Below are 12,353 nucleotides of genomic sequence, written 5' to 3' on the forward strand. Positions count from 1 at the left end.
ACCACACTCTAAAGCCTAAAACCAACTTGCTTTTACAAATTCCTGCTTTTTGTTGCAGCACCCTCCCAGCAGCCTCGATTGCTCCTTTTTCCTTTCATCTCTTTCACATCCCTCAGCTTTTCCTATTCTGGCCTCTCGCGGAGAGTTTGATCTATAGGGAGAGGCTGAATAGGCTGGGGTTATTTTCTCTGGAGCATTGGAGGCCAAGGGGGTGACCGTATAGAGCTTTATAAAATCATGAGGGGCATGGATAGGGTAAATCGACAAGGTCTTTTCCTCACGGTGGAGGAGTCCAAAACCAGAGGACATAGGTTTATGGTGAGAGGGGCAAAATCTAAAAGGGACCTAAGGGGCAACTTTTTCACAAAGTGTGGTGTACGTATGGAATGAGCTGCCAGAAGAAGTGGTGGAGGCTGGTAAAATTCCAACATTTAAAAGGCATCTGGATGGGGACATGAACGGAAATGGTTTGTAGAGATATGGGCCAAAGACTGGCAAATGGGACATTTTAATTTTGGATATCTGGTCAGCATGGGCAAGTTGGATCAAAAGGTCTGTTTCCGTGCTGTGCAGCTTTATGACAATGACTCTAAAACCCAATTGGCCGTTTAACTGAACATCTCCATATGTAACAGTGACAAATTTTGTTTGATAATACCTCCTGTGATGTACCTTGGGGCATCACTCTGTCGAAGATGCTATATGAATGTAAGTTGTTGGCACCAGTACACTCCTGGTATGGTGCAAAGGGGGATTAACAGCAGCTAAGACCCCTGTTATGTTTCCTGTTTATGAGTCTTCTTGTCGCCCGAAGACCAAACACAGAGCTCTATTCCTGCCTGGTAAATTTTTAATGTTTTGCAAGTGCAGTCAAGACCATCTGTTTTCTCAAAGCGTTGGAAGTGACTGTACTGGAAAGGTTCAACAATGCTCCGAGCAATTTCTCAACCTGTTTGACGCCACACGGCATCTCAGCTCCGGCCAGCATGAAGTCAAAGGTGCATCTCATTGAGGATCTCTCTTATCCCTTTGCATTTCAAAGCCAGTTGTGGACCTTGCTAAGGAATTATACTGTCACTGCTCTGTCAGTGCCAAGCAGGAACATAGTGATGCAAATGGCAGCTGTGGAAATGCACTGTTCTCCAGGCGATAATATCACCAGGTTCAGTCTTTTCAGAAGCATCTTGCACAGCAGTCTGCTTTGAACTTCGAAACATAAAAACAAGAGTAGACCATTCAGCCCTTCAAACCTGTTCTACCATTCAATGAGATCATGGCTGATATGTGAAACATGGAAACTGCATGTTAACCATTGGGCCATGAACAGAAATAGTTTGTAGAGATATGGGCCAAAGACTGGCAAATGGACATTTTAATTTAGGATATCTGGTCAGCATGGACAAGTTGGATCAAAAGGTCTGTTTCCATGCTGTACAGCTTTATGACAATGACTCTAAAACCCAACTGGCCATTTAACTGAACACCCCCATATGTGACAGTGACTGGCTTTGTATCTCGGTTATTTTACAAAAGCATCTGTTTGTCCAAAGTATTCATGTTTGTTTTCAAAATCTCCATTGTTTGGAATTTCAGGATGGCAACTTTTCTAATCCTTCTGTATGTTGCTTATCCAGCTCCTCAATGGAGAAAAATTCTACCTTTTAAAAAATATTTCAAATGGAATAATAAATCCAGTTTCTGACTTCATCGGTACCACCAATTCTGCTCAAGGTGTCCAGCATTTTCTGTTTTTATTTCAGATCTCTAACATCCACAGTATTTCACTCCCCATGCTCAGTGACTTACTCCACCAACACCTTGCTTTTAAAATATTCCCTCTGCAGCAAACTCCTTCTTTGTCTGTGTAACTTCCTCCAGCCCTACAACCTTCTGAAATCGCTGCATTTCTTCACTTCTGACTTCTTGTATCCTGATTTCTCTCAGCTACCTTGATCTAAAGTTCTGGAATTCCCTGACCTTATTTAAGCAGTTCCAGACATCAACTTTCTCTCTTCAAACACCTCCCACCGTACCTGGGTCCTAGCTGTGTCAACTCCCTCTCCTGCTCCGCTAAGGACATGCAAGTCCTGGGCCTCCTCAACCGACAAATCCTAGCCACCCGACACTTGGAGGAAGAATGTCTCATCTTCCGCCTTGGGATCCTCCATCCACACAACCTCAATGTAGACTTCACCAGTCTCCTCATCTCCTCCACACCCCCCCCCCACCTCATTCTAGATGCAACCTTCCAAATCGGCGCCACCCTCCTTGAACTGTCCTACCTGTCCATCTTCCTTCCCACGTATCTGCTCCATCCTCCCCTCTGACCTATCACCATCATCCTCCTCCTGCATCGATCTATCGCCTTCTGAACCACCTTCACCCCCACCCCAACCTCCTCCTATTTATCTCTCAGCTTCCCCCCCGCCCCCCAACCCCATTCCTGATGAAGGGCTGATGCCTGAAACATCAACTCTCCTGCTCCTTGGATGCTGCCTGACTCTCCGGGCTATGTCGGTCTTTTTTGAAGTTCTTGTCCCGAACGTACTCAGCCCAGAAGCATTTTCAGTTTTTATTTCAGATCTCGAACATCCACAGTATTTGGCTCCCCACATTCAGTGACTCTTGCTTCCAAATTTTCACCCTTTCCTTACTGTCCCATGGTCCGTATCTGACTCTTCCCTCCCTACTTTGACCTCTTTGTTGGAGTTAGACTATCTACTAATATTCATTACAAGATGCCAACTCCCAAAGCTGCTTCGACTGTACTTCCACACACCCTGCTTTTGATGAGAAATCTAAATCCCTTCTCCCAGCTACTCCGTCAGTTCTGTCCTGATGACGCAACCTTCCTCAACGGCCATGTCTGATATCTCTTCCACGTTCTTCAACCAAAGCCCATCAACTATGTCTGACCCATTTCCTGGATGTCTGCTGTCTCCCCTTCCCCTCCTTCCCAGAACCACGGTAAAGTTTCCTTGGCCTCACTTTGTAGCCTCCATGTTCACAGGATAAATGCAAGTCATTGTGGTGAAAAACTACTTCTTTTGGTCATCTATCATAACAGCTCCAAACGTGGCCTGGTGTCATATTTTGTTTGGTAACTCTAATATGAAGTGCTTCCAAATGATTTACTGTATTAATCCTAGTGTATAAAATAAAGTTGTTCTTTGTCTAATATTTCTTCCACTTTGCATCGGAGTTGGCTGTTTTCTTCAACCAATCCAATAAAATGACAATAGTATTGATGACAGCCTTACATTTTTAGTCCTTGTGTTACTGAAAAGCCAATATCACTGTTTATTGCCCACTTTAAGAATTCAATAGGACAAGGTTGTATAAAGTGGGAATTGGACATTGCCGGTGAGACCAGCATTTATTGCCCATCCTTAACTGCCCTTGAGAAGGTGACGGTGAATTCAAACAAGGGAAATGCAAACAGATACTTCATTCCTTTTGTTTTAAAGCCAGACAAAGCTCATTCGTTCAGAGTAGATAAAGGATTATTTTTCAATGGGAGTGATGGGAATAGTGGAAAAGCTGTTTTTCAATCCAGCTTTGTTGGTGTGCTCCGTTATGTTTGTAATCATTCTCAAACTTATTGATGGGCGTTTTGTGAACGTGAGTAGATGTGAAAGTTTGTAATTGTTTCAAAAACTCAATGGTTAAAAGTTGACAATTCACTCCCTTGCACAAGACTTTGTTCATTGACTGTGGGGTTTTTATGGGGAGGCTGTATTATTATAGAACATAGAACATGGAACATTACAGCGCAGTACAGGCCCTTCGGTCCTCGATGTTGCGCCAACCAGTCATACCAATCTAACTTACACTATTCCTTGTACGTCCATATGCTTGTCCAATGACGACTTAAATGCACTTAAAGTTGGCGAATCTACTACCGTTGCGGGGAAAGCATTCCATACCCTTACTACTCACTCAGTAAAGAAACTCCCTCTGACGTCTGTCCTATATCTATCACCCCTCAATTTAAAGCTATGCCTACTCGTGCTTGCCGTCACCATACTTGGAAAAAGGCTCTCCCTGTCCACCCTATCTAACCCTCTGATTATTTTATATGTCTCTATTAAGTCACCTCTCAACCTTCTTCTCTCCAACGAAAACAGCCTCAAGTCCCTCAGCCTTTCCTCGTAAGACCTTCCCTCCATACCAGGCAACATCCTAGTAAATCTCCTCTGCACCCTTTCCAAAGCTTCCACATCCTTCTTATAATGCGGTGACCAGAACTGTGCACAATACTCCAAGTGTGGCCGCACCAGAGTTTTGTACAGCTGCAGCATAACCTCATGGTTCCAGAACTCGATCCCTCTATATATAAAAGCTAAAAAACTGTATGCCTTCTTAACAACCCTGTCAACCTGGGTGGCAACTTTCAAGGATCTGTGTACCTGGACACCAAGATCTCTCTGCTCATCTACACTACCAAGAATCTTACCATTAGCCCAGTACTTTGTATTCCGGTTACTCCGACTAAAGTGAATCACCCCACACTTGCCCGCATTAAACTCCATTTGCCACCTCTCAGCCCAGCTCTGCAGCTTATCTATGTCTCTGTAACCTACAACATCCTTTGTCACTATCCACAACTCCACCGACCTTAGTGTCGTCTGCAAATTTACTAACCCACCCTTCTATGCCCTCATCCAGGTCGTTTATAAAAATGATGAACAGCAGTGAACCCAACACCGACCCTTGTGGTACACCACCAGTAACTGGACTCCAGGATGAACATTTCCCATCAACCCACCACCCTCTTACTTCTTTCAGCAAGCCAATTACTGATCCAAACTGCTATTCCTCCGCATTTTGTCCAATAGCCTACTGTGGGGAACCTTATCGAACACCTTGCTGAAATCCATATACACCACATCAACCAGTTCACTCTCATCTACCTGTGTGGTCACCTTCCCAAAGAACTCAATAAGATTTGTGAGGCATGACCTACCTTCACAAAACCGTGCTGACTATCCTTAATCAAATTATTCTTTTCTAGATGATTATAAATCCGATCTCTTATAACCTTTTCCAACACTTTACCAACAACTGAAGTAAGGCTCACTGGTCTATAATTACCAGGATTGTCTCTACTCCCCTTCTTGAATAGGGGAACCACATTTGCTATCCTCCAGTCTTCTGGCACTATTCCTGTAGACAATGACAATTTAAAGATCAATGCCAAAGGCTCGCCAATCTCCTCCCTGGCTTCCCTAGAATAAATCCCATCCGGCCGAGGGGACTGATCTGTTTTCATACCCTGCAAGATTTCTAATTCCTCTTCCTTGTGAACCTCAATCCCACCTAGTCGTTGTAATTTTCTGGAGTAAATACTGTCGAAAAATATTCATTTAGTGCTTCCCCTATCTCTTCTGACTCCACTCACAGCTTCCCACTACTGTCTTTGATTGGCCCTAATCTTACTCTCGTCATTCTTTTATTCCTTAAATACCTATAGAAACCCTGATCCTATCCACCAACAACTTCTCATGTCTCCTCCTGACTCTGGTGAGCTCTCTCTTTAGGTCTTTCCTGGCTACCTTGTAACCCTCAAGTGCCCTAACAGCCTTCACATCTCATCCTAACATAAGCCTTCTTCTTCCTCTTCACCAGAGATTCCACTTCCTTCATAAACCACGGCTCCGCGCTATACAGCTTCCTCCCTCCCTGACAGGTACATACTTATCTAGGACACACGGGAGCTTTTCCTTGAATAAGCTCCACATTTCTAATGTGGCCATCCCCTACAGTTTCCTTCCCCATCCTATGCTTCCTAAATCTTGCCTAATCGCATCGTAATTGCCTTTCCCCCAGCTGGAACTCTTGCCCAGTGGAATACACCTATCCCTTTCTATCACTAAAGTAAACATAACAGAATTGTGATCGCTATCACCAAAGTGCTCACCTACTTCCAAGTCTAACACCTGGCCGGGTTCATTACCCAGTACCAAATCTAATGTGGCTTCGCCCCTTGTTGGCCTGTCTACATACTGTGTCAGGAAGCCCTCCTGCACACACTGGACAAAAACTGACCCATCTATAGTACTCGTACTATAGTGTTCCCAGTCAATATTTGGAGAGTTGAAGTCCCCCATGACAACTACCCTGTCTCTGTCACTCCTACCGAGAATCATCTTTGTTATCCTTTCCTCTACATCTCTGGAACTATTTGGAGGCCTATAGAAAACTCCCAGCAGGGTGACCTCTCCTTTCCTGTTTCTAACCTCAGCCCATACTACCTCAGTTGACGAGTCCCCAAACATCCTTTCTGCAGCTGCCAATACTGTCTTTGACCAACAATGCCACACCTCCACCTCTTTTACTATCTTCCCTGTTCTTACTGAAACATCTAAATCCTGGAACCTGCAACAACCATTCCTGTCCCTGCTCTATTCTAGATTCTTAATCCAAACACCCAGGTAATGTTGTGGGGACTTGGATTCAAATCCTATCATGGCAGATGGTGGAATTAAGAGTCTAATGAAGACCATGAAACCATTGTCAATAATCAAGAAAACCCCATCTGGTTCATTAATGTACTTTAGGGAAGCAAACTGCCTTCCTTCCCTGCTCTGGCGTACATGTGACTTCAGGCCTTCAGCCAATGTGGTTGACTCTTAGCTTCCCTCTCGGGAAGTAAGGAAACCCAATAAATGCTGGACTAGCCAGTGACACCCACATCCCATGAATGAATAAAAAATAAATGTAGGATCCATTTCATCAGACACATCAACACATGAGGAAGATTGAAGTTCATTAGATTCCATGATCAATATTTTGCTTTAGTTCAATCGGTAATGAAGAAACCATTGTTACATGGCTATTGGTAATATTTTGGGGTATTCTCTCTGTTTCATGCCTTCTGAAAGCCAGATAAAGGAATTGATTGTAGTCTGGGAGCCAGCGGTCTGCCAACCTTTTCTGTTGGCAGTTCTGTTGGCTCCACAAGACAAAAAAAAGGGAGCCAGTTTGGTTAGACTGTGGTATAAATAGCTCCCGGAAGGAGAGAATAAAAGTCCAGAGCATTGAAGATAGTTTAGAGAAGTTTGTACTGTATCTCTAAAGAGAGAAGTCTGAGAGGAGATTTGATGGAGCTGTTCAAAATTGCAAGTGACCTGGACAGAGTTGTTAAGGAGGAATTTTTCTCACCCGCGAAAGGATTTCAAGTAATTAGCCAAAGACACCAAAGTGACATGAGTATAAAAAAGGTGTTTTCACACAGCGACTGCTTTACGTCTGTAGTGCACTGCCATATAGTGTGGTGGAGGCAAGTTTAGTAGAACCATTCAAAAGGGAATTTGACTGCACAGTTACAGGGGAATGACACTTAATGAGATGTTCACAAAAAAATCAAGTTGGAAATGAAAAGCAACAAACCTATTCCTTCAGTCAAGTGCAGCAAATAGCACCGATGATTATGGGTAGTATTACAGGTGAAGAAATACCTATATTTATGGAATTTTACAAAACCAAGCTGAATGACACTTGGAATTTGTTCTTCTGTATTTGGAGTCTGAATGAAGAGTTCAATTCTTCACTGTTTGTGTTGCATTGTAAATATTTGAGTACTCAATCTAGTGTGTCTTCAAAGTGTGAGAGGAGGATGGGTTACGTGGGAAGGGGAGGTGGAGGAGTGGGGGGAAAACAATGTAAACTTTTCATAAAGTTAAATTGTGCACGATTGTTTGGCGAGCTTGGTTTATTAGTGTGTATATTCTGGTTAAAGATAGAGAGGTTGAATTCAAGGTTTTTTTGCAGATTGTTCTTCAAAAAATGGGAAATTAAGTTCAGCTGCTTGATTCACATGGCCTGTTCCATCTTCTTTTTTCATATTAAAAAGTGCAAACAAGTTCTGTGAAGCGGCAGCCAGTCGTTACTTTGTGGAATTTGATCGCTGACATAAAAAGAGAGGAATTTAAACACAACTTTATCCACCGTTTGACACCATGAAGAGAAAGAAAACATTGAAGTGTTTGATGGCGACTTATTTCCTGCATTATTTTGTTATGTTAGCAGCAGATTAGCTCTGACTTGCTGGGCGCAGGGTGGCAAGTCCTTTGATGAGGATTCGTCTGAAATGTGGAAACTGTAAATAACACTTGTCAATGTTTTTGTCCCTGACAAAAATGGAAAACCTTAAGATGAGGGTAGTTTATCTTCGTGTGACTGAGCAGGTTGAAAGGACTGCAAAGACTTTACCTTGTCACAGGGGGGATAAAAAAAAGCGTTGAAAAGATTTGAGTCAAATGATTACACCTGGCTGCAGTTCAGGACTGAAACAATCAATAATGACATTTGTATAGTGTCTCCCGTTTTAAGAAAATCCATGTGAAGTGACTTTATGTTGAAAACCCTCACATCAATATGTAGTGACAACTTCTGAAAGGACAACATTGCTTAGTCAGGCAGAGTAGTTATTTAATCTCTTTGCTTTAGCTTTAAAAATCCCGTAACATTTTCCATTCTGTCGGTGTGTTTTTTTGTATCTCCCTTTAAGAAAGAATGCAAGATCACACCTTTGCAGCACTACAAAATGAGTTTGAGTTTGATTTATTGCTGTCACATGTACCGAGATACAGTGAAAAGTGTTGTTTTGCGTGCTCTACAGGCAGATCATACTATACAAAGGGCATCAGGGTAGCAGAGCATAGTGGTAGCATAGCAGAGCTGGTACAGTGTACCAGCCACAGAGAAGGTGCAGAGAGAGAGAGAGATCAGCATTAACAATGTTGAAGCAAGGGTGATGAAATACGCTTAAACACAGTGAGTAGTTAGGTTCTGGAATGTGCTGCTTGGAAATGTGCTGGAGGCAACTCAGGTTTAACTGAGTCATTCAAGAGGAGCTTTGGATGATTATTTGGAGAGTTATGCTGAGTAGGGATGTAGAGTCAGAGATGTACAGCATGGAAACAGACCCCTTCAGTCCAACTCGTCCATGCCGATCAGATATCCTAAATTAATCTCGTCCCATTTGCCAGCTTGCAACCCTTTCTATTCATGTACCCACCCAGGCGCCTTTTAAATGTTGTAATGGGTGGAAAGGCAGGAGATTGGAACTCGGTTGTGGAGCCAGTGCAGGAATGATAGGCTGAGTGGCCTCCTTCTGAACCATAATAAATCATAGAGTTATACAGCATGGAAATAGACACATCAGTTCAACTCAAACCTACCGACCAGACATCCCAATCTGACCTAGTCCTATTTGCCAGCATTTGGCCCATTTCCCTCTAAACCCTTCCTATTCATGTACCCCTCCAGATTCCATTTAAACAGTGTACTTTTCCCAGCCTCCACCACTTCCCCTGGCAGCTCGTTCCATACATGCACCACCCTCTGCATGACTCTGTGACTACTTATGTCTGATAGTGCGTTACAGGCTAGAGAAGACCATTTTAAAATGTAGTCACCATTGTAAGTAATATAACAAACACAGCTGTTGCTTAATGCAGAGCAACCCCCCAGAAACAACAATGTGATAGTTCCCAGATAAGCTCTTTGTTAGGATGTTAAGTGAGGCATAAATCATGTCTAGGGCATCAGGGGAAATCTCCCCTCCTCTTCTTTGTAGCAGGGAATCATTCATACCCACCCGAGTTGGCCACTGGGTCATTGATTTGCTCCTCAGCTCAGCAGTGAACGCCCGTCAGCTCAGGGTTTACCCTGAAGTGCTGAGAGTGGCAGTGGAACCCAGATCCTTGCCATTCAGATACAAGAGTGCTATACACTCATCCACAGCTGATGCAACCCCTGACTTTTCATCCTCAAGTTTTAATTTGTCTGATTTAATTTTCCTGGAATCATAGTATCCCTACAATCTGAAAGCAGGCCATTCAGCCCATCAAGTCCACACCAACTCTCCAAAGAGCATCCCGCCCAGATCCATCCCCTGTCCCTGTAACCTTGCATTTCCTATGGCTAACCCACCGACCCTGCACATCTCTGAATACCGTGATCAATTTAGCATGGCCCATCGACACCGACCTGCACATCTTTGGACTGTGGGAAGAAGCTGGAGCACCCGGAGGAAACCCATGCAGAAGAACGTGCAAACTCCACTCAGTCGCCAAGGGTAGAATTGAACCTGAGTCCCTGTCACCATGAGGCAGCAGTGCTAACCATTGAGCTACTGTGCCACACCTAAATATTGTTCAAGTTAATATTATCCTGTACTCAATTGCAGAAGGGTTATGGTGCAGAAGGAGTCCATTCGGCCCATCCGTTTGATAAGTTAGCATTGTTACCTGGTGCCAGTCTCCCTCCCCCATCCCACCCCAATACCCTAACACAATATATCTATCTAAATAACTATCCAGTGCCCTCTCATTTGTCTCAACTGAATCCACCTCCACCACATTTACAGTCAGTGCCTTACAGGCCCTAACCACTCCTTTAAAACCTCCCGAGTTTTAATATCCCTCACTAAAGAATTCTATTTTATTGATCTTTTTCCCTTTCGCTGTCCCCAGTTTATTCCTGTTATTACTCTACTCATCTCATTACAACAAGATTTCCCTCAACTAATTTTGCGAGTCATCTGCTCATTTAACTTGGAGCAGCACTCATTGTAACTCAATGAGCTTTGCTTGTTTTTGATCTAGGGTCCTTAGATTTCTTTCTGTCATCTAACATTAAACGCTTGTCATAGGAAAGTGAAGTAACAATTGGAAAATGGGTCGTTATCAGTTATTTGTTCAATTAATTTTCCAAAACGGTATCAAACAATGGGCAGAGGCCTGAACACTCCCATCTGGTGAGTGTGGAGGGGGATAAGGATGAAAGCATCAGAGAATTTTGTCTCATTTGTGTTGGTATTAACCCACTGGTGGGTTGCGGGATGCGGTGGGCAGGTGGAGGGGGTAACGTGTATCCATGCATTGTCAATTGGGAATTGGGAAGGCAAGAATTGGAGTAGCATTAGATCTTATGCTTGTAAGGTCTGGGGGTCCTGGCACCAGAAAGGAGGTAGTCCACTGAGAGCCACCAACTGTAGAACTGACCCCTTTCCCGGCCATGCCCCGCCCCCGCCCCCCCCCCCCCCCCCCACTTCTTGATCCAAGGCATCAGATGGGTGTTAGAATGGCAGCAGGCACTGGGAGCCTCCCTGTGTCAATGCTAAGCGTAGAGAGGCTCCGCTGATCGACATCTCTCTGCCAGGGGGATTTCTGTATGCCATTCCGAGCGATATCATTAAGTATATTCCAGGCTGAGTCGGACAGATTTTCCATCAGGAAGGGAATAAAGGTCATGGGGAGAAAGACAGGACAGTGGAGTTGTGAATGATCAGATCGGCCCCAATCTCATTGAATGGCGAGCAGACTCAAAGGGCTGAATGGCCTACTTGTGCAGCTGCTTCTTATGGTCTTCCTGTTGTGTGTGGGTGTGTGTGTATGTGTGTGTGTGTTGGCTGTCTGTCTGTGAGTGTGTGTGATTATTTTCTAAATGTTTTTGAAGTGGAGTACCCCGTGTCAGTTTTTAGTCATTGTGAGAAACACCATGAGAGATCTGATGCATTTACAGTTGCCATCATCAAAATAGAAGCGTTTTGAGATATTTTCTACCTGAGACTCATACGAGTGGCATGTTTGCTGGTAGCTATTGCGTGAAGATGGTGTTGGAAGGGTTTCCTCAATTGTGCAACCTTTGCTACATGCCCTAGCACCCCATTCTTTACCATCCCCTCATCTAAATTCCATCTGTGTATTCAGCCACTTTCCTCCTTTTGATTTCTACCTTATTGTGGGATGCGGTTCATAACCATGGACTGATCTCTCTGCATCAGCAGCAGGATGTCTGACTGATTTATCTTTGCTTCTATTCTCGCTCACTGTTTTTAACTCGTTCATTTGATGTGGGTGTTGCTGGCTAGGCCTGCATTTATTCCCCATCTGGTAACTGGTAATGAGTGATCCACTGCACTTCATTTGATGTAGGGATGTTCACGGTTGTGTGAGGGATGAAATTCCATCATCTCAATCCAACGACAGCAATGTAATGGCAGCGATACCTTTCCAAGTCAGGATGCTGTGTGGCTGGGAGGGCAACTTGCACGTGATGGTGTCATTGGTTGAATATATCCACAATGATGGACTGTTGGAGAGCTGGAGGGTCTTGAACAGTTTAGCCTGTTTCTAGAAGCAAAAGTTTTAATTGCCCTTAATTGCTAGTCAGAAGCCACACAACACCAGGTTATAGTCCAACAGGTTTATTTGAAATCATAAGCTTTTGAAACGCTGCTCCTTCATCAGGTGAACCTGTCAAAGGGGCAGCGCTCCGAAAGCTTGTGATTTCAAATAAACCTGTTGGACTATAACGTGGTGTCATGTGACTTCTGACTTTGT

At 43.8% G+C, this 12,353-nt stretch overlaps 1 protein-coding gene across 3 annotated transcripts in view; it reads left to right on the forward strand.

Annotated features, from left to right (window-relative positions):
- The window catches only part of macrod2 (mono-ADP ribosylhydrolase 2), a 945,224-nt gene that overhangs the window by 373,497 nt on the left and 559,374 nt on the right, over positions 1-12,353 (forward strand). The gene's annotated exons all lie outside the window — the stretch shown is intronic.

This window comes from Chiloscyllium punctatum, chromosome 11, assembly GCF_047496795.1.
Source record: "Chiloscyllium punctatum isolate Juve2018m chromosome 11, sChiPun1.3, whole genome shotgun sequence".
NCBI lineage: Eukaryota > Metazoa > Chordata > Chondrichthyes > Orectolobiformes > Hemiscylliidae > Chiloscyllium > Chiloscyllium punctatum.